Source organism: Ovis canadensis, chromosome 13, assembly GCF_042477335.2.
Source record: "Ovis canadensis isolate MfBH-ARS-UI-01 breed Bighorn chromosome 13, ARS-UI_OviCan_v2, whole genome shotgun sequence".
NCBI lineage: Eukaryota > Metazoa > Chordata > Mammalia > Artiodactyla > Bovidae > Ovis > Ovis canadensis.
This window is the reverse complement of record NC_091257.1, coordinates 23,440,224-23,461,857: the sequence shown is the minus strand read 5'-3', so window position 1 is coordinate 23,461,857 and position 21,634 is coordinate 23,440,224. Positions and strand designations below refer to the sequence as shown.

At 38.3% G+C, this 21,634-nt stretch overlaps 1 protein-coding gene and 1 non-coding gene across 4 annotated transcripts in view; one reads left to right on the top strand and one right to left on the bottom strand.

Annotated features, from left to right (window-relative positions):
- The window catches only part of MACROD2 (mono-ADP ribosylhydrolase 2), a 2,333,538-nt gene that overhangs the window by 1,596,098 nt on the left and 715,806 nt on the right, over positions 1-21,634 (bottom strand). The window lies entirely within an intron of this gene.
- Positions 3,011-3,082, top strand: TRNAC-GCA (transfer RNA cysteine (anticodon GCA)). The gene has a single exon. It is a non-coding gene; the product is annotated as a tRNA-Cys (tRNA).

Here is a 21,634-nt window from a genome sequence, read left to right as displayed (position 1 = left end):
GAAAATTGCATTGTAATTCATCAAGGGAAAATTAACATTGAGAGATATCTTAAGGCTATGATCATATATTTACTTTGTATACAATATATAATTTTTTCAAGCAATTTCTAATAAAAAATGTGCCAGAGAGTACATATTATCAATTCAACTGAAATAATGATAACCCATTTCTGCACATTTGGTTTCTGTAAATGGAGAAGTTTTATCTGCCTTGAATTCCCTGTGTGATGGCATTAAAATAAATTACAGAGAGAATAGGATCTCTCTGCTCTTACTGTCTCTTTCGTGTTCTAGTTAAAATCATTTTGAACATTACCTATTTTTGAAAGGATCCTTCACATGCAGCCAATAGTAATAGTATGTTCACCCTAACACAAGTATAAAATTCACTGTCAGAATTTCTCTCCTGAAAACAAATGTGTGGCATTATGGGCAATGCTCTTGAAATCTTATAAACAGAAACATCATACCCAAATAATGCTATTAATTGGATGTCAAAGGTATTACAGATGTATTTTCATAAAATTTAAAGGTTCTTAAGAGATTACAAATTGAACATACCCAAATTAAATTAACTTAGGGAAAGAAAGCCATCATATGACTTTAGGTATATTCTTTTTACTCTTGAGAAGTCAGTTCTAAGTTCTCAACAATTTATTCTTGTAAACTAGATATAAAAAAATGTTTACACTGTATGAAAAATTGTGGGAGGTAAAAGAAGTATTAGAAAATTGTAAAACTGACTAGAAGATATTCATTCATTCAGCTACAACAACAAATTCAAGAGATTCATGTTAAACTCATGTCATTTACATTCTGTAGGCATAGCTAATACATTTAACACTCATTGACTGAAAAAGAAAAAGTAGTACCTAGAGAATAGAGTTTATTTATCAAAGAGCTTTAAAGTTCTATTTAATGTTACAATGAAGGAAATTTTTAAATTGATAAAATAGCATTGAAAGGAAAAAAATTCAAAAAGTAGGATTTTATTTTAAAATAAAACTATTTATCATTGCTGGAGGAGGAAATGACAACCTAATCCAGTATTCTTGCCAAGAGAACATCACAAACAGTATGAAAAAGCAAAAAGATACAGCACTGGAAGATCAGCCTCCCACGCCCCCAGGTCAGAAAGTCTCTGATATGCTACTAAGGAAGAGCAGAGGGCAATTACTAACAGCTCCAGAAAGAATGAAGCAGCTAGGCCAAAGGAGAAAGGAAGCTCAGTTGTAGGTGTGTCTGCTGGTGAAAGTCTGATGCTGTAAACAACAGTACTGCATAATAACCTGGAATGTTAAGCCCATGAATCAAGATCAAGGTAAACTGGATGAGGTCAAGCAGAAGATGGTAAGATTGAACATCAACATCAGTGAACTAAAATGGAAGGGAATGGGTAAATTTAATTCTGATGATCATAGTATCTATTACTGTAGGCAAGAATCCTTTAAAAGAAATGGAGTGGCCTTCATAGTCAACAAAAGAGTCCAAACTGCAGTACTTGGGCACACACTGAAAAATTACAGAATGATCTTGGTTTGTTTCCAAGGCAAACTGTTCAACATCATCATAATCAAATCTATGTCCCAACCACTGATAAGGAAGAAGCTGAAGTTGATCAGTTGCATGAAGACCTACAATACCTTCTAGAACTAACACTAAAAAAATGTGTCCTTTTCATCATAGAGGACTGGAATGCAAAAGTAGAAAGTCAAGAGACATCTGGAATAACAGGCATGTTTGGCCTTGGAATACAAAATGAAGTAAAACAAAGAATAAAACAAGTTTGGTTAAGAGAATGTGTTGATCATAGTAAACACGCTTATCCAACAACCCAAGAGATGACTCTACACATGGACCAGATGGTCAATACCAAAATCAGATTGATTATGTTCTCTGCAGCCAAAGATGGAGATGCACTATACAGTTAGCAGAAACAAGACCTAGGGCTAACTGTGGCTCAGATCATGAGCTTCTTATTGAAAAATTCGGACTTAAATTGAAGAAAGTAGGGAAAACCACTAGGCCATTTGGTTATGACCTAGATCAAATCCCTTATGATTATACAATGGAGGTGACAAATAAATTCAAGGAGTTAAATCTGGTATACAGAGTGCCTGAAGAATTATGGATGGAAGTTCGTACTATTCTATAGGAAGCAGTGACCAAAACCATCCCCCCAAAAGAGCAATTAAAGAAGGCAAAGTGGTTGTCTGAGGATGCTTTACAAGTAGCGGAGGAAAGAAGACATGTTAAAGGCAAAGGAGAAAGGGAAAAATACCCAACTGAATGCAAAGTTCCAGAGAAAAGCAAAGATGGATAAGAAGGACTTCTTAAACGAACAATACAAAGCAACAGAGGAAAGCAACAGAACAGGAAAGACTACAGATCTCTTCAAGAAGATTGGAGATATCAAGGGAATATTTCATGCAAGGATGAGCACAATTAAGAACAGAAGTGGTAAGGACCTAACAGAAGCAGAAGAGATTAAAAAGAGGTGGTAAGAATACACAGAAGGACTATTAAAAAAAAAAGGGTCTTAATGACCCAGAAAACTATGATGATGTGGCCACTCACCTGGAGCTGAACATTCTGGAGTATGAAGTCAAGTGGGCCTTAGGAAGCATTACTATCAACAGAGTTAGTGGAGGTGATGGAATTCCAGCTGAGCTACTTCAAATCCTAAAAGATGATACTGTTAAAGTACTTCACTCATTATTACAGCAAAAACTCAGTGATCACAGAACTGTAAAAAGACAACTTTCAGTCCAATCCCAAAAAAGGACAATAACAAAGAACGTTTAAACTACCATACAATTGTGCTAACAAGGTTGGGCCCCAAATCTTTCAAGTTAGGCTTTAGCAGTACATGAACTGAGAACTTCCAAATGTACAAGCTGGGTTTCAAAGAGACAGGGGAATCAGAGATCAAATTGCCCCAGCATCCACTGGATCCTAGAAAAAGCAAGGAAATTCCAGAAAAACATCTACTTCTGCTTCATTGAGGGCTTCCCTGGTAGCTCAGAGGTTAGAGCGTCTGCCTGCAATGCGGGAGACCCAGGTTCAATCCCTGGGTTGGGAAGATTCCCCTGGAGAAGGAAATGGCAACCCACTCCAGTATTCTTGCCTGGAGAATCCCATGGATGGAGGAGCCTGGTGGGCTACAGTCCACGGGGTTGCAAAGAGTCGGACATGACTGAGCAACTTCACTTTCACTTTCACTTTTCTGCTTCATTGACTATGAGAAAGCCTTTGATTGTATGGATCACAAAAAATTGTGGACAATTCCTAAAATGATAATACCAGACCACTTTACCTGTCTTCTGAGAAACCTGGATGCAGGTCAAGAAGCAACAGTTAGAACCTTACATAAAACAACGAACTGATTCCAAATTGGGAAAGGAGTACGACAAGGCTATATATTGCAACTCTGCTTATTTAACTTATATGCAGAGTACATCATATGAAATGCCAGACTGGATGAATCCCAAGTTGGAATTAAGATTGCAAGAGAAATATCAACAACCTCAAATATGCAGATAATATCACTCTAATCACAGAAAGTGAGGAGGAACTAGAGTCTCTTGATGAAGGTGAAAGAGGAGAGTGAAAAACCTGGCTTAAAACTCAAGGTTCAAATGGAAAGAGTAACATGGAAACTTATATTACCATATGTAAAATAGATAGCAAAAAGGAATTTGCTGTAGGTCGCTCAGACAGCAAAGCGTCTGTCTACAATGCGGGAGACCCGGGTTCGATCCCTGGGTTGGGAAGATCCCCTGCAGGAGGAAATGGCAATCCACTCCAGGACTATCGCCTGGAAAATCCCATGGACAGAGGAGCCCAGCAGGCTATAGGCCATGGGGTCGCAAAGAGTTGGGCACAACTGAGCGACTTCACTTCACTTCACAGGAAACTCAAACGGGGCTCTGTATCAACCTAGAGGGGTGGGATGGGGAGGGAGATGGGAGGGAGGTTCAAAACGGAGGGGATATATGTATACTTATGGCTGATTCATGTTGAGGTGTGACAGAAAACAGCAAAACTCTGTAAAGCAATTATCCTTCAATAAAAAATAAATTAATTTAAAGAAAAAAGAAGATCATGGCATCCGGTCCCATCACTTCATGGCAAATAGATGGAGAAACAATGGAAACGGTGATGGACTTTATTTTCTTGGGCTCCAAAATTACTGAGGACAGTGAATGCAGCCATGAAATTAAAAGATGCTTGCTCCTTGAAGAAAAGCTATGACAAACATAGACAGTGTATTAAACAGCGGAGACATTACTTTTCCAACAAAGGTCTGTATAGTCAAAGTTATGGTTTTTCCTATATGCATGTACAGGTGAGAGTTGGACCATAAAGAAGGCTGAGTGCTGAAGAACTGATGCTTTTGAGTTGTGGTGTTGGTGAAGACTCTTGAGAGTCCCTTGGCCTGCAAGGAGATCCAAGCAGTCCATCCTAAAGGAAATGAGTCCTAAATATTCATTGGAAGGACTGATGGTGAAACTGAAGCTCCAATACTTTGGCCACCTGATACAAAGAGCTGACTCATTGGAAAAGACCCTGATGCTGAGCAAGACTGAAGGCAGGAGGAGAAAGGGCAGACAGAGGACGAGATGGTTGGATGGCATCACCGACTCAGTGCACATCAGTTTTGAGCAATCTTCGGGATATGGTGAAGGACAGGGTAGCCTGGCATGCTTCAGTCCATGGGGTCACAGAGTTGAACAAGACTGAGTGACTGAACAAATCAGTACAAAGGAAAGAAAGATCTTTTGCAAAGATCAACTTGACAACAAATTTATCATTGACAAGAAGCAATTCTAAAATAATCATTTTCCCTGTGAAAATATGTTTCTCTTTGTATATATTGCTCAGCACATGAATGTAAAATCGCCATGAGCATCTCTATGTCATCTTGTTGGCCTTTTTCCTCTGCATGCCCTTTCTATGACTTTGCTTCTACCTGCCTCTACCCTGGGCTTGTTATTTCATCTTGTGGTCATTTGCTTTTGGCCACTCATTCTGCGTCACACAAATACAAAGGGTATCTGGTATTACTACAATATTGGGTTAGCTGAAACATTTGCTCAATATTTTCTATAAAATGTGATGGAAAAACCCAAATAAAATTTTTGGTCAACCCAATATTTGATATGTGAGAACAAGAGTGATACAAGTCTGCCTCTGTAGCCAAAAGTCAAGTGACAAGATAGAAATAAGATTGTGTTACATATATGGACTATGTACAGCCGCATGTTCTGTCATACAAGCATTAATTTTAAATATAGTGCATTCATTGCATATTTGATAAACAAGTAAAATGGGAATCTGACTCAAAGATATTTATCTAGATAATTTTGAAAATTGCAATAATAAGGACATATTAATCTACCCCAGGGTAAGATTTCAGAAGAAAAATTATCATATAATAATCTATACATTTAAATATTATTAGAATACTAAATTATAAATAAATGATTTTTGAAAGCTCGATGGGATGATGGATCCAATTTTTTATTTTAATGAGTTGCTAAGAAAAAGCAACTAAACTACTACAAAGTAGCAAAAGAGCTTTGAAATGGGCTTTTGAAGATCAGCACTCACATATATTGATCATGCTTTCTAGCTAACAGACTCAGATCTTTCCATTGCTACTAACAGTTGTCAAGCAGCTGTGTCAGGGTCTTAGTCATGAAAAGAAGGCCCTTTCCTCATGATGAAACATCACTTACTAGGCACAAAGAATACAAAACTACAATCCAGATTCACCTCTGTTTCTTAGACTCACAGGAGCAGTTTTAATGGCTGACAAAAATACAGTTATTTAAAATAACCAGAATTTTATATTTCATTAAAGCCATAATTTATTTAGTGCTTACATGCAATTTGCTAAATACTTTTTATACAATCGGCCATTTGTAAACAAGTGTTCTGCACCTGCAGTCACAATCGACCACAGATCAAAAATATTTAAAAATAAATTCCAGAAAGTTCCAAAGAGCAAAACTTGAATTTGCCACATGCCAGTAACTCCTAATATAGCATCTACACTGTATTAGGTACTTTGAGTAATCCAGAGAAAATTGAAAGTATACAAGAGGATGTGTGTAGGTTATTTGCAAATATAACACCATTTATATATGGGACTTGAACATCTGCAGATGTTGTTAACTGAGGGGGTCCTGAACCAATCATCCAGGATACAGAGGGATGACTGTTCATTATTGTTTTTAATTCTCACAATAATTCCATCCAAAAGGTATTATATTCCCATGTCCCAGGGGAGGAACTGAAGCCTAGTGTACTTGTTTATTTAATTCCACTCATCCACACATCTAGACATCCATCAGTCTGTTTATTCACTCACTCATACATTCATTCACCAAATATTTGAAGATCACCAAATGTCAGGCATCATGGCAGGAGCTGAGGTTGTAGCTGTGAAAAAGGCACCCTGAGTCACCAAAGGGGCCACGTATTTCTCAACCCCAGCCCACCATTTGTCAATCAGCACATGGGCATTACTGTTTGAACAAGAGGAAACCAGTTTAAACTTCTATGTCATCAACACCATTAAATTCATGTTGCTTTTCCTTTTTTCATTTCCTTTCAGGAAGAGCAACTTATGATACTTTATAAAGTAAGATGAAACATTTCAATACCTCACTTTGCTTGTAAATTTAATTTTGCGACTGCTCCCAAAGTTCATCAAGATGGCCTAATTTCAAATAGACTAAATGTCTTACACTTTTAAAGGATTTTCACGAAGTAACAGTACTACTTGCACTTGTAAACAAAAATACCAGGTGTGCGTTGCCACATAAGCCTGCAATGGCATGAGTTCTGAATGTTATAAGGGCTCCAGGTTCACGACATGCCCGAATGATCACTCTGTAATAGTCACCCAGTCACTTAGCCTCCAAGTTTACAGCACTGACTTAACGATGATTTCTGAAGACGGTCATTAAATTTATCCATTTACTTTTTATTTAACCCAAGGAAGGTACCAAGATTCTATACAGGAGGACAGGTGGAAGGGGACACGCAGTAGGCAGCTATGGTATTTTGAAAGCAGAGCTAGGGGATGTTATGTTCTATTTCCACGGAAAACATGCAAATTTTATTTGGATTTTGTGTCACGTAACAGCAAAAATATTTATGTTTTTTAAGGAGTACTTAATTCATATTTAACCTAAGATTTCACTCAGTCTGATACCGGCCAGGGTTCTTGGTCTCCTCAATCAATAAAAATTGATCAGAAGCCAGACAAGAAATTCAGGCAGGGCTTTTGTGGGGCCCCTGCTGCACCAGGGTGAACAAGAACAGGAAACATTTCCTTGCTCACTTGCTCCCTGAAGTGGGGGTGGGTGAGCTTGTTATGGGGTGAGTGTAGGGGTCAATCTAGGTCTTGGGCCAGAGGGGTGGCTTAGGTCATTTGCCCACCCCTAAGGTGGTACTGAGCACAGGGGTTATATGCAATACCTTGGTTTTGCTCCTGACACTTTACTTTTGCTCCCAGCTCTTCAGAAGAGGCAGTTGGTTTTTTTTTTTTTTTTGGTCTTTTTGTATCTTTTATCCAGAATTTGCCCCAACTGCAGGCAGTTATTTTTAGTTCCTTAGACTTTCTTTGTAGTTTGTTTCTTGAGAAGTTTGTCCCGGTACAAGCATTGCAGCAAAGGGTCCCAGGTCCCTGCCTGTCTCACTTCTTAATGTTACAATCCCTATGGGGTGTACTTGGAAGGGTGATAGATATTACGGAAGTGTTACATCCCCGCCCCTTCTGGACACTCTTTGACCCTGCCACCAGCCTCTTCCACTAGACTCTTAGTTCCTCAAGGGTAGAAAACGAGTCATATGTCTCTGTACCCTCAGAGACTTAGGGGCCATGAACTTGGATGGAAAAAAAAAAATCCTTATTTCTATGAACCTGACTTAAACATACCATTTCTTTCACTTGTGAATGCTGGGAACAAATCAAACTGGCTTCAGGAAATCCAGTGATTTTTATCAACAAGAGAAATCACAAATACTTTCCTGTTGCATTCCAGTTGATGCAGAGATCCCAGAATATCATTTATACTCATCACTGCTCGGGAATCAGAGTGATTTTTAGACCTGCTGTTAGCTCTTGATATTTAATGTGTTAACATAAAAGAACATACATTAATGTTTCAAAATTTTATTTTAAATTTCTGGTAAATATTTCTATATAATTGGTTTCTTAAGTACATTTTTGTACTTTATTCTATTTGTACTTTATTCTGAAGAAGAATCCACAGGTACCAAGAAGTCAAACACACATATACACACAAAAAAAGTATTAAGCAGCTCCTATTAAAGCCTGACAGGAGAGAATGGAAAGGGACGGGGTGACGAGAAGAATTCTTTACAATCCTATTGGTGGTCCAGTTACTTAGGAGTGATAAAGACAATGTCCTGCTGCTGCTGCTAAGTCACTTCAGTCGTGTCCGACTCTGTGCGATCCCATAGACGGCAGCCCACCAGGCTCCCCCGTCCCTGGGATTCTCCAGGCAAGAACGCTGGAGTGGGTTGCCATTTCCTTCTCCAATGCATGAAAGTGACAAGTGAAAGTGAAGTCGCTCAGTCGTGTCCAACTCTCAGCGACCCCATGGAGAACAGCCCACCAGGCTCCTCCATCCATGGGATTTTCCAGGCAAGAGTACTGGAGTGGGGTGCCACTGCCTTCTCTGGACGATGTCCTACTCTGAGGTTGTAAAGACTGGTGTTCCCCTCTAGAATACTGTGCAATACTTTGTGTGCTGTTGTATCATTCCAAATACTGAAGCAATCCTGAAGGTTAAGAACTTGAATGGAGGAGGAATTTGAGTGACAGCTCAGTAAATGCTACTTTTAAGGGTGTACATCTGTAGTTGGCCAAAGGGCTGTGAACTGCCAGAGAATTAGACAAGCCTTTAGATTTTTTATTGACTGCTGTAATCAGCTTCCGAAGGGGAAAAAAATGATGGAGAAATCCCCACTGAGCTCTGTAAGTGCATCCAGATTATAGCTGAATGAAACAACAGTCCTGCCTGGCCACAGGTCATTGTAAGACTATTGATGGAAGGAGTTTCCCTAGCCACAGGAATTAACTCCACGAGAGCCTTCTAAGATAATTAGATGAATAATAATAAACATTTTAGAGCAGGGAAGGATTGATTACAATACCTAAAACTGGGCATGGAATGAGTGAATTGAATTCAAGGAGAAGGTACCTGGACCTTAATGATGTGTTAATTCCTTTAAGAGATGAACTTGATCTACTTGGAACAACTTTAAGTCTACTCACAAGAGAAAAAAGAGGAGGAGGGATGAGATACTTTAGACTTTGCTTAAATGCAAAGAGCTTACCCTTATTAATTCCTCCACATTAGTCAAGAAACCCAGGGGGTTTGTTTGGAAACAAGTGAGCGAACACACCACTGCCAAGGTTAAACCTATGCTATCACTGGTGGATAAGATGTCCAGTGGCCCTGGACCAAAATATGAGGCTGGATATACGTTGAGTGGGCTTCCCTGGTGGCTCAGCTGGTAAAGAATCCGTCTGCAGTGTGGGAGACCTGGGTTCGATTCCTGGGTTGGGAAGATCCCCTGGAGAAGGGAACGGCTACCCACTGCAGTATTCTGGCCTGGAGAATTCCATGGACTGTATAGTCCACAGAGTCAGACACGACTGAGCGACTTTCACTTTCACTTTTCACTTCATACATTAAGTATGTATGCATCTCTTTATCACACGTGCATAATGCCTGCTCTGTGCTGCTTACCTAAATACCTTACAGAGACTCGCTCATTAAATTCTAACTACAGCTCAAAGATGTGAACATCTTTTTTAGGATCTCCATTATACAGATGTGAAAACTGGGGGAATGAGAGGGCGAGGAACTTGCTCAGTCACACAAATTCTGGCAGGATCAGGTTTGGGGGCAGGTTTCTAAGACCATATTTTCAACAACTATGTTGAGTCCCCTCTGTAGAAACAATACTGTGGCAGTGTAACCCAGAGTGGCCGTGGGCAGTTGCAGCTTTGAAGTCAGGAAGAAAGCAGCAGGAAAAGATTTCAGGTGTGTTTAAAAGACTTCCATTTCATTCTTTGAGATCAATTCGGAAACATTTAATCCAATTTCTTTTCCTCCTTTCCTCTTAATAAGTGTCAGGACAGAGGAGAAAACAGAAGGTTGAAAGGTCTGCAGGACAGGACAGTGTTACCTCTTCCGTTTCTTTCAATGTTATGCTATATCTGTGTGTATGAAATGCAATGGGGTTTTTAAAGATCATAGATATCCTGAAAATAGTCACTGCAAAGTCATCTAGACAGTGACTTGTGAAAGATAGAATTAAATTTAAAATGCAACAATAGTAATTTAAACTACTAATAAAAGAGATGATAACATAGATTTCCACTAGTGGATCCCATTAATATAGAGGTACCACTGACACAGAGGATACTCTCCATTATCAAACTAAACACAAGAAGGAATTAAGCTTCCTTTTCCTCCCAGCTTTAGGTTATGGAAAAATTAAACTTCAGAAAGGAAAAAAAATCATAATTCAGATTTCAAAAACAAAATTATAGAAAATCACAACTGAAAATAAGTTGTTCTCTGACTTGCAAAATCCTGACAGGAGCTTGATAGGAAACCATCCTGTCAGGATGGTTTCTGGAAGTCAAGCGTCTAAAATGTTGCTTATTCATGATGTTGGCAAGGTAGAAAATACTGAGAGAAAAATGAGATTGCAATCTCTCCTTGTCCAGCTGTCAAAGACGACAGCAAGTTTCTCTTCCACGGAAGAGACGAAACTTGAAAAAAAAAAATCACATTGTCAGAAAACTGCACATCATCTCCGTGGGTTTGAGGGACATCTAAAAACGGATGAAATGCGACAGCAGCCACCTGGACACCAATTCAAAAGTGACAAAGATTATTGCTCTAGTACAGCGTGAGCAATAGGGAATTGGAAAATGGTAATGAAGAGAAAGCCTACACATGTAAAACTCCACAGAAGACATGATTAGGCCTTCAGGGTGCTGGAGAACAGAGACGCCGAGCACGGTGACAACTTACAATTCTCAGATGCAATGTTTCCCTCTGGTCTTAACTTTAATATTTCATGTGATCTTCTTTTCAACATAACTACCAATTAGGCAGGTTAATGATAACAAATCAACGACCCTGGTAAGATTGTCAACTTGTACAGGACTTGTACTTCTAGATGATTGACTAAAAAGTGATTATAATGTCCACTCCAGAGTGGAAAATTTTTTTCTTCTTAACGCTGGAGAAGTCAAGGTATACCGGCAAAGCTGAAATTTAGAAATATGTTAAGTCAAGGCAAGCTAATCCTCAAAGCTCGTAAAGAAAGGCAGCTCTAAGAGCATCCCATGGAAAGATTTCAGAGCTTTCCTCCCCTCCCACCCTGGTTTCTCAAGTCCTTTCTCCTCTTGATGGTATTCTTCAGTTTTTCATTTTATACGTGTGTTATATTGACACATCTTATTTGTGAAGATGGAAAACCATCTCAATGACTCTATTCAATGATTCGATTCTCTCTTATCTACCAGCATTATTATATATCTTGACTATCGGTACTCTCTAATTCTAGTCTTCATATGTGTTTTAATCACTTTTATTCAATAACTTTTTGTAAGGAGATTCCATCAGCATTAGTGTTTTCTTCCTCTAGGTTTCATTATTCTTGCCTGTAACTGATCTGCTTTTGACCTTCTTCCCCAAATAGGGAACCATATTTTATTGATTTCTGAATCTCTGACAGAAGCCACAGTCCCTTACACAGCATGTGCTCAGAAAATGCTTGCAGGTATAAACTACAAGAGCCTGAAGACGTTCTAGAACATTTTGTTTCTATTTTCTTACGAAAATATACAACATACAGAAACATCTGAGCACAGCTGCATACTTCATGAATAATTACAAGGTTGGGCAACTAGTCAACCTAGTGGTGGATTAAAACAAGGTCTCTGTGCATCCTTTTCTCTCTTCCACAGGACTGCCATTTGGGTTCCAAGGGTCACTCTGGCTTTGCTTGTCTCAGTGCTGCAGGTGTTTCCTCTTGACCCCAGAAAGGGATGCAGTTGTTAAAGTGTAAATGCTACAGTGACTCTCTGTTAAAGAAAGGAGAGAGAAGGAGAGGAAAAAAACTAATCTTCTAACCCTTTGTCTGTTCCAGATTAATGAAATTCCATAGGAGAAACGTATCCTTTTATATCCATTCTCTCTTTACTTCATCTTTAAGCCCCACTCACTTCCAAACTGTCTACTACTTAGCTTTACACAATATGGCTTTGAGCATGATTTGGTTTTATTACTTTAGGGATGGTGATTGGAGAGTGTGAAGCTGGGAAGTTTGGGGGCTGCCCTTGGGGGTAGGGAATGGGGGAATTTTAGGGGTGAAGTGGGGAGAACTATGCATAGTTTCAGGTCATAGTAATTATAGTCTCTAAAAACTATATCAGAGGATGAATAGGTATCTGTTTAGAGCTTTGTTTCATCTCAGTTTTACAGACAAAAATGACAGAGAGTATCTATTTATCCACCATGTCAACATTATTCCCAAATATTTCTGGTTAAGAGGAACTTGTGTAACAAATTCTATCATGAAAAATAAATCAGAATTAAACTCCTCTTCCATTCACTATCACATTAAAATGACATTTTAATAGAATTCTTGTTCTTGTAGCTGACTAGTCTGTGTATTGGAATAAGCAATAGAATTACATCAAGTAAACATGAAGATAAATAAACCTTCAAAACAAACTGCAAAGTATTTAAACATTAATAGATGCAGTAAAGCAAAACATAAATAAATTCTACTTTTCATTGAACATTATAAAAAGATAGTTTATAAACATTTTCTTAAAATTGTGTATTCTGTCCAACACGTCCCGTATCATTAGGGAAACTCAGCATTTATTACCATTTGTCATCACATCCTTACATTTTTTATTCTAATATTACATGAGAATTAATTTTATACTCTTGACTTCGCTTTTATCTTCTTGATTTTTCAAAACATGCTTCACTCAATGGTTAGCACTGATCATATGTCTGCTGCATCACTTCAGTCGTGTCCGACTCAGTGTGACCCCATAGACGGCAGCCCACCAGGCTCCCCCGTCCCTGGGATTCTCCAGGCAAGAGTACTGGAGTGGGTTGCCATTTCCTTCTCCAATGCAGGAAAGTGAAAAGTGAAAGTAACATCGCTCAGCCATGTCTGACTTTTTGCGACCCCATGGACTGCAGCCCACCGGTCTCCTCCATCCATGGGATTTTCCAGGCAAGAGTACTGGAGTGGGGTGCCATTGCCTTCTCCGGATCATATGCCTAATAGTTGCCATTTCAAGACTTCAACTTAAATTAAGACTACAATATGAGTAGGGACTTACTATATAAATAGACTATTGATCAAAACAAAAGATTTCTCAAAAGATTGAAGTAAATCCCTATGTCTGTTTTAATGATAAATCCATCAGTCAGAAAGTAATTCTTATAATCCATTAATAAAAATTTTCAGGACAATTAATAATTTTATGTTAGCAGTTTTTATATTTCTTCTCAAAGCAGACTCTCTCATTTCTGAACACTAGTATAGTGGAACATTCTAGCACCGAGAATTCAGCATCAGTGAGCTTTATCTACTATAAGCATGACCAATACAGCTTCTACTTTTGGAAGGTTGGAAAAGGAACATTTTAGTGACATCTCCTGGACCTTCACTTTGTTGGTGAAGCAACCCCTGGTCTAGAAGTGGGATAACTGTAGTGGGGAAAATGAAGTGATAAACTGTAAAAGCAATAAGCACACAGTGGTAATGCTACTACAATGCCAGGGAGCTGGTGCTGCTGCCTGATCCCGAAAAAACACAGAAATAATTACATGGTGATTATACAGCTGAGATATTTGCATTTTAACACTCTCTTTAGGATTTGCCTATAGCTGTTTTATTTTTTTTTTTCAGACCAGTCAATGACATAGCTCCTCAAAGATGCATCTTCATCTCCTATCCTTGCTGAAGTTTGTGGTCAGTGGACTGTGGACTAGAATATTAACTCCAGAATTCTGCCTGGGAGACAAGACTAGGGGAAAAACTTTCCCTGCAGACCACAAGGAGGTAAAGCAGGTTGAGTTTGCAGGGTGGCCTGAGTTGAAACTGCTTATTCTCCCCCTTTCAGGATGAAAGCCTCAAGGACACAGCTTCCTGTCCAGAGCTGTTAGTCTTAGGCAAGCACGTATTTTCAGACTAAAGAGAGAATAGGTTGAGGGCATTGACTTCTACATGTTAGGTCTATTTTGGATATCTTGAAAACAGAAAGCCTTCAATGTTGAAAACCAGAGGCCTTTCCTACAGACTGTGCGATCATCCCCTGCCCCACAATACAAGTAGCCTGAGAGTCATGTTATATAAAACCCTCTCATGAAGTCTGGCTTTGCTCAAATTCTCTGAACAATTCTGCTGATGGAACCATAGATGAAAATAAATTGCATCTGGTTGGGAGTGGGGCATAACAAATAGGAGCGCCAACACTGTGGTCAAATGTCAGGCATGGAAAATAATCACAAGGCATGTTTTAAACCAACAGACTATGAGGAGACATGATACTTGCCACAGTGCAACAGAAGCTTAAAATTCCATGTTTCTTCTCAGTTTCTCTCTCCCCATTCCTCTGTTTCCTGTGCTCTGTCATATCCCAGACTGGGGCTGTTCCTGGAGCTTGGTCTCAGGATGAGAAACACAAAACAAGTACCCAAGTAGCTTTAGGTACCCAAGCAAAGCCTAGCCTGTCACATAGTAAATATTTGGAACAGGAATTTAAATTTTTAAATATTTTTCTGTGCATAAGAAAAAAAATTTCTCCAAAACTTACACCAAAATGTTCAATTTGCTGATTAAATCAATGTGTGCATCAATAATTTCCACTTTCACTTTGTTTTTTATTGTTTGAATTTTTAATGAACATGTACTATACAAATTTTCTTCACTTGTAAAAAAATTACCCATGCTGGTCTCCATTTAACACAGATATCTAAGAGAAGTATAATGAATTTATTTTCAAGAGAAAGAACATCAATGATAAAAAAATGTGTTTATTTAATATTTGTAAAGAGTTACAGATTTCATGAACAGTATGTGATCAGAGCAACACACGGAGTTAAAGAGAAATACAGCAGCATGGAAATGGCAAATTTCATCTCAAGTTGTGGCCTTTAAAAAGTTCACTTAAGAGATAGTCATTAAATAACTACTCTATGCAGAACACTATAAAGAATTATAAAAAAGGGCAGGACATAATCCATATCCATTAAGCATCCATCCCTCAAAAGGATGACTTCCTTATTGATAAGTGCAACTCAAGATTACAGAAGTACAACTGGAAGATTACAGACATCACTAAGGAGTGTGAGGGCAAAGCCATATTTCAGGCCACATATCCGAAGAGTCTTGAAAGGTGAGTAGACTTAAAAGGCAAAGTGGGAAAAGGCATGTCTAGAAAGGGAAAGAGTATGTAAAGAGTCGGAGATGGGAAAATAAAATGGCATTTTCAGGGAGCTTTGAGCAGAGCAGTTTACCTACAACCCAAGGATGAGGTAAGGAAGACATCAGAAATAAAGTGGAAAAAGTAGATTAGGGCTAGTCTGAGTTGACACCTAAGCTCATATGAAATCAGGAGCCAAACCATACATCTGTGCAGGAAAATTAGACAGCCAAGGTTTAGGAATATTAACCTGGTGGGTGCAAGACAGAATGGAATGGGGGAAATTGGACATAGTGTGGCCAGTTTGGAGGCTGTTATGAAGTCTCAGCCTTAATCACTTGCATTAGAAGAGTCTCAGTGGACTTATATGCCTATAAGAGAATAAATTTCTATTATTTTAAAACACTAAGTTTTTGGTAATTTGTTACAGAAGTCATGGGAACCTAACACACAAATTTGTAATTTCTATCATATAGATGAAAAATCTCAATAGATGTTCACATGGTTACAATCAAAATAATGATCAATAATCAGTGAAACATTGATTAGTAAATTAATGAAACGATTAATCAAACAGTCAAAGAAGTTTGATATTAATTTTCTCAAAATATTTTTCTTGTTTTATTTATAATAGTATCTGAAGAGGCCATTTTTGTCAGAGTTGTTTAGAGTTAGAGAAACTCTGCTTCAAAAGTAAATCTCCAAATTACTTAATTGTGTATGCTACACTTTTAAAGAAACATCTCGGCATCAGAGAACTTTTGTCTAGCCTTCTTACTTTCCAGGCTAACTAAGGGATATCATGAGTCAATAGCAGCAAAATAGTTCTGAGATACATCAACTGTAACATGTGTGACATAAAAATAACAAATACAAAAGCCACAGATACAGGAAAGGGACCTCGTGGGACAGACTGACACTTACCCTTATGTACTCCAGAGAACAGAGCTGCTTCAGAAACCCTTTCCCCACACAAATTATACATACAGTTGACCATTTCTTATAATTTTCCATATCTGCTCTATTTAGAAAATTTGTTTTTTACCTATCCCACCATATAATCAAAGAATAGCATGAATAAAGCACGCTTTCATATTGCATGTTTCTTCATTTCTTAATAACTCCTATTTTTCAATCTTGACTCTAGGACACATAGTTTTTAAATTAAATCCTAAATATATTAAGATTTTGGTCAGAATTCTCCCTCTTTCAGGCAGATTTTGAATGGCAACCCTGAATGGAAAGAAGTAACATCATTCATGATCCAAATTCGTCTGTTCACCTTGCTCTCTGAGCTTCACTCAGACTAACATTGCAACCAATGTTCCCTATGTTTAACACACTTCATCTTAAATGAAGAGCTGTTGAAAAGACTTGAATCTCAGGGAAAAGACAGTCTGGAAATTTAAATGCATTTCAATACATTACAAATTACATGCTACATTTAAAATTTTTTAGAAGCAACCAAAATGTTTGCCTCTTCAGATGGTCATTTTCTGAGATTCCACTTGGTCGGCCCATTCTATTAGCACATGTGTTCAAGCTGTAAAGATAGAGAGGAGACACAATGGTGTGCAAGTTCATGATGAATCCCACACATTTTTAAAAATACCAATAATAAATTTTAAAAGAAGGCAGTTGAAATGTACTGATAATCCCAAACTGGCTTAGTAAGTAATGAACGAATCATAGCTGTTGGAACTCTAGAAATCCAATGACCCACAAAAGTGATTCCATAAGTGAATTACATTCTTATTAAGCAGGGAAATGCAAAAAAAAAAAAAAAAATCGATAGATCAGGGGAAGTGTTTTAAATCATAGGATTCAACTAAAGTTTTGTGAATTATCTCCTTGAAAGGTTGTCCCAAACATACTTCAATAGAGATTAGACAGCATGCTACTCTTCCCAATGTAGATAACAAGACTTGATTACATTTAAATTTTGTTATCATTCTTGAAATACTTATAAATATATAAGTGAGCTCATTTTTTTGACAGTGGGCATATATTCACTTAAACCCTAAGCATGCAGGCTAGTAAGAACTAACTAAAATCCTATTGTGTAAGAGTTCAATAATCTAGACAGAAAAACACTATAATTAGAGATAATCTGTATATATGATTTATGTTATACAGAAGGCCTAAAGAATTACATGAATTTTTAGAAAACAATTACTAACTTTAGCATCCTTCCATTTGTTCTTTGAGTCTCAAAGGTCTATTTCTTAATGCCTCAAAGAAGTTCAGTTTTTCAAAATTATCTTCCTCTACTGTGTAACAGTTTAAAAAAAACAAACAAAAAAAACAAATAAATAAGAAACAACAACAACAAAATTTTTTTTTCACTTCTCCTAAAGCCTAAATTTTAGAAACCGGTGAGATGCTCTTGGGCTCTTTTAATATTCAGTTCAGTTCACTTCAGTTGCTCCGTTGTGTCCAACTCTTTGCGACCCCATGAATTGCAGCACGCCAGGCCTCCCTGTCCATCACCACTCCTGGAGTTCACCCAAACTCACGTCCATCAAGTCGGTGATGCCATCCAGCCATCTCATCCTCTGTTGTCCCTTTCTCCTCCTGCCCCCAATCCCTCCCAGCATCAGAGTCTTTTCCAATGAGTCAATTCTTCGCATGAGGTGGCTAAAGTCTTGGAGTTTCAGCTTTAGCATCATTCCTTCCAAAGAACACCCAGGACTGATCTCCTTCAGAATGGACTGGTTGGATTTCCTTGCAGTCCAAGGGACTCTCAAGAGTCTTCTCCAACACCACAGTTCAAAAGCATCAATTCTTCGGCACTCAGCTTTCTTCACAGTCCAACTCTCACATCCATACATGACCACTGCAAAAACCATAGCCTTGACTAGATGGACCTTTGTTGGCAAAGTAATGTCTCTGCTTTTGAATATGCTGTCTAGGTTGGTCATAACTTTTCTTCCAAGGAGTAAGTGTCTTTTAATTTCATGGCTGCAGTCACCATCTGCAGTGATTTTGGAGCCCATAAAAATAAAGTCTGACACTGTTTCCACTGTTTCCCCATCTATTTCCCATGAAGTGATGGGACCGGATGCCATGATCTTCGTTTTCTGAATGTTGAGCTTTAAGCCAACTTTTTCACTGTCCTCTTTCACTTTCATCAAGAGGCTTTTGAGTTCCTCTTCACTTTCTGCCATAATGGTGGTGTCATCTGCATATCTGAGGTTATTGATATTTCTCCCGGCAATCTTGATTCCAGCTTGTGCTTCTTCTAGTCCAGCGTTTCTCATGATGTACTCTGCATAGAAGTTACATAAGCAGGGTGACAATATACAGCCTTGACGTACTCCTTTTCCTATTTGAACCAGTCTCATGTTCCATGTCCAGTTCTAACTGTTGCTTTCTGACCTGTATACAGGTGTCTCAAGAGGCAGGTCAGGTGGTCTGGTATTCCCATCTCTTTCAGAATTTTCCACAGTTGATTGTGATCCACACAGTCAAAGGCTTTGGCATAGTCAATAACGCAGAAGTAGATGTTTTTCTGGAACTCTCTTGCTTTTTCCATGATCCAGCGGATGCTGGCAATTTGATCTCTGGTTCCTCTGCCTTTTCTAAAACCAGCTTGAACATCTGGAAGTTTACAGTTCACGTATTGCTGAAGCCTGGCTTGGAGAATTTTGACCATTACTTTACTAACCCAATGAAACTTTTAATCTTAGCCACCTGCAAAGAATAGTTCTTTTTCCCCTCCATTCTTGCCCAAATCTCCCAAGCGCATTCTGCAACACACCAAGTATCTTGGGTTGTTTTAAAAGCTCACAGTATTGAAAGACAGGACAACATGATAGTTAAGAGGAAGCGCTCTGGAGCCTCAACACCAAGACTTCAGTCAGAGTCCTGCCACCTTCTAGCACAAGATCTCAAACAAGTTACTAAACCTTCCCATGACTCCATTTTCTCATCTAAGAAAGGAGCATAGTAACAGTGTCAACTAAGGGGATTACTGTGAGTCTTAAAAGGGTTAACAAACGTAGAGACCTGGGCACACTGTAGAAAATGATAAGAAGTTACTGCACTGATTGTTTTGTGCATGTCTCTTTGAGACAGAAAAAACGAGAACAAACCTTAGTGTTTTAAAGTTAAACGTTATAAATGCTAAGATCAGCCAGGAAATAAAAAGTGGACAAACGGTTCTTTAGGATAGGAAAGAAAAGGGCTTGGCTAGAGGAGGAACATCCAGACTTCAGACTAACGCACAGCACGTCTCTATAGAAGAATACTGTCCAGCATCTGTGCATTCATTGCCCCTTCTGAAGACTTGGAGAGAAGGACCTGGGGGACAGCTGAAATCAGTCATTCCAGATTTAGAACAGATACCTTTCCTACAGCTTCGTAATCATTGTATGTGGCTGAAATACTTTACACATGAATTATATAATCATTTCGGGTAAAAAGAGTTTGAAAATCACTTAATATTTCTCTAAATAATTAATAAACAAAGATTGCAATGCATGAAATTTATCCCATTGTTAACGATATTTGTGTGCCATCTGCTTTTTTTTCTATATTTAATGGTAATTTTATTTTATTTTTTAATTTTTATTTTTACTTTATTTTACTTTACAATACTGTATTGGTTTGGCCATACACTGACATGAATCCACCACGGGTGTACATGCGTTCCCAAACATGAACCCCCCTCCCACCTCCCTCCCCATAACATCTCTCTGGGTCATCCCCGTGCACCAGCCCCAAGCATGCTGTATCCTGCATCAGACATAGACTGGTGATTCAATTCTTACATGATAGTATACACATTTCAATGCCATTCTCCCAAATCATCCCACCCTCTCCCTCTCCCTCAGAGTCCAAAAGTCCACTCTACACATCTGTGTCTCTTTTGCTGTCTCGCATACAGGGTCATCATTGCCATTTTTCTAAATTCCATATATATGTGTCAGTATACTGTATTGGTGTGTTTCTTTCTGGCTTACTTCACTCTGTATAATCGGCTCCAGTTTCATCCATCTCATCAGAACTGATTCAAATGTATTCTTTTTAACGGCTGAGTAATACTCCATTGTGTATATGTACCACAGCTTTCTTATCCATTCATCTGCTGATGGACATCTAGGTTGCTTCCATGTCCTGGCTATTATAAACAGTGCTGCGATGAACATTGGGGTACATGTGTCTCTTTCAATTCTGGTTTCCTCGGTGTGTATGCCCAGCAGTGGGATTGCTGGGTCATAAGGCAGTTCTATTTGCAGTTTTTTAAGGAATCTCCACACTGTTCTCCATAGTGGCTGTACTAGTTTGCATTCCCACCAACAGTGTAAGAGGGTTCCCTTTCTCCACACCCTCTCCAGCATTTATTGCTTGTAGACTTTTGGATCATAGACATTCTGACTGGTGTGAAATGGTACCTCATTGTGGTCTTGATTTGCATTTCTCTAATAATGAGTGATGTTGAGCATCTTTTCATGTGTTTGTTAGCCATCCGTATGTCTTCTTTGGAGAAATGTCTATTTAGTTCTTTGGCCCATTTTTTGATTGGGTTGTTTATTTTTCTGGAATTGAGCTGCATAAGTTGCTTGTATATTTTTGAGATTAGTTGTTTGTCAGTTGCTTCATTTGCTATTATTTTCTCCCATTCAGAAGGCTGTCTTTTCCCCTTGCTTATAGTTTCCTTTGTTGTGCAGAAGCTTTTGATCTTAATTAGTTCACATTTGTTTATTTTTGCTTTTATTTCCAGAATTCTGGGAGGTGGATCATAGAGGATCCTGCTGTGATTTATGTCGGAGAGTGTTTTGCCTATGTTCTCCTCTAGGAGTTTTATAGTTTCTGGTCTTACATTTATATCTTTAATCCACTTTGAGTTTATTTTTGTGTGTGGTGTTAGAAAGTGATCTAGTTTCATTCTTTTACAAGTGGTTGACCAGTTTTCCCAGCACCATTTGTTAAAGAGATTGTCTTTACTCCATTGTATATTCTTGCTTTTAAGGTTTAAACAAATTTCTGTTTTTAAGTAATGAAGTATAACACTTAATTCTCACAAATCAAAAGGCTATGTGTTGTTTTGGATTATTTTTGAGGGACTTTTTAACTTTCACTTAAATTCTGGTTCATTTAGTGGAGTGAGAG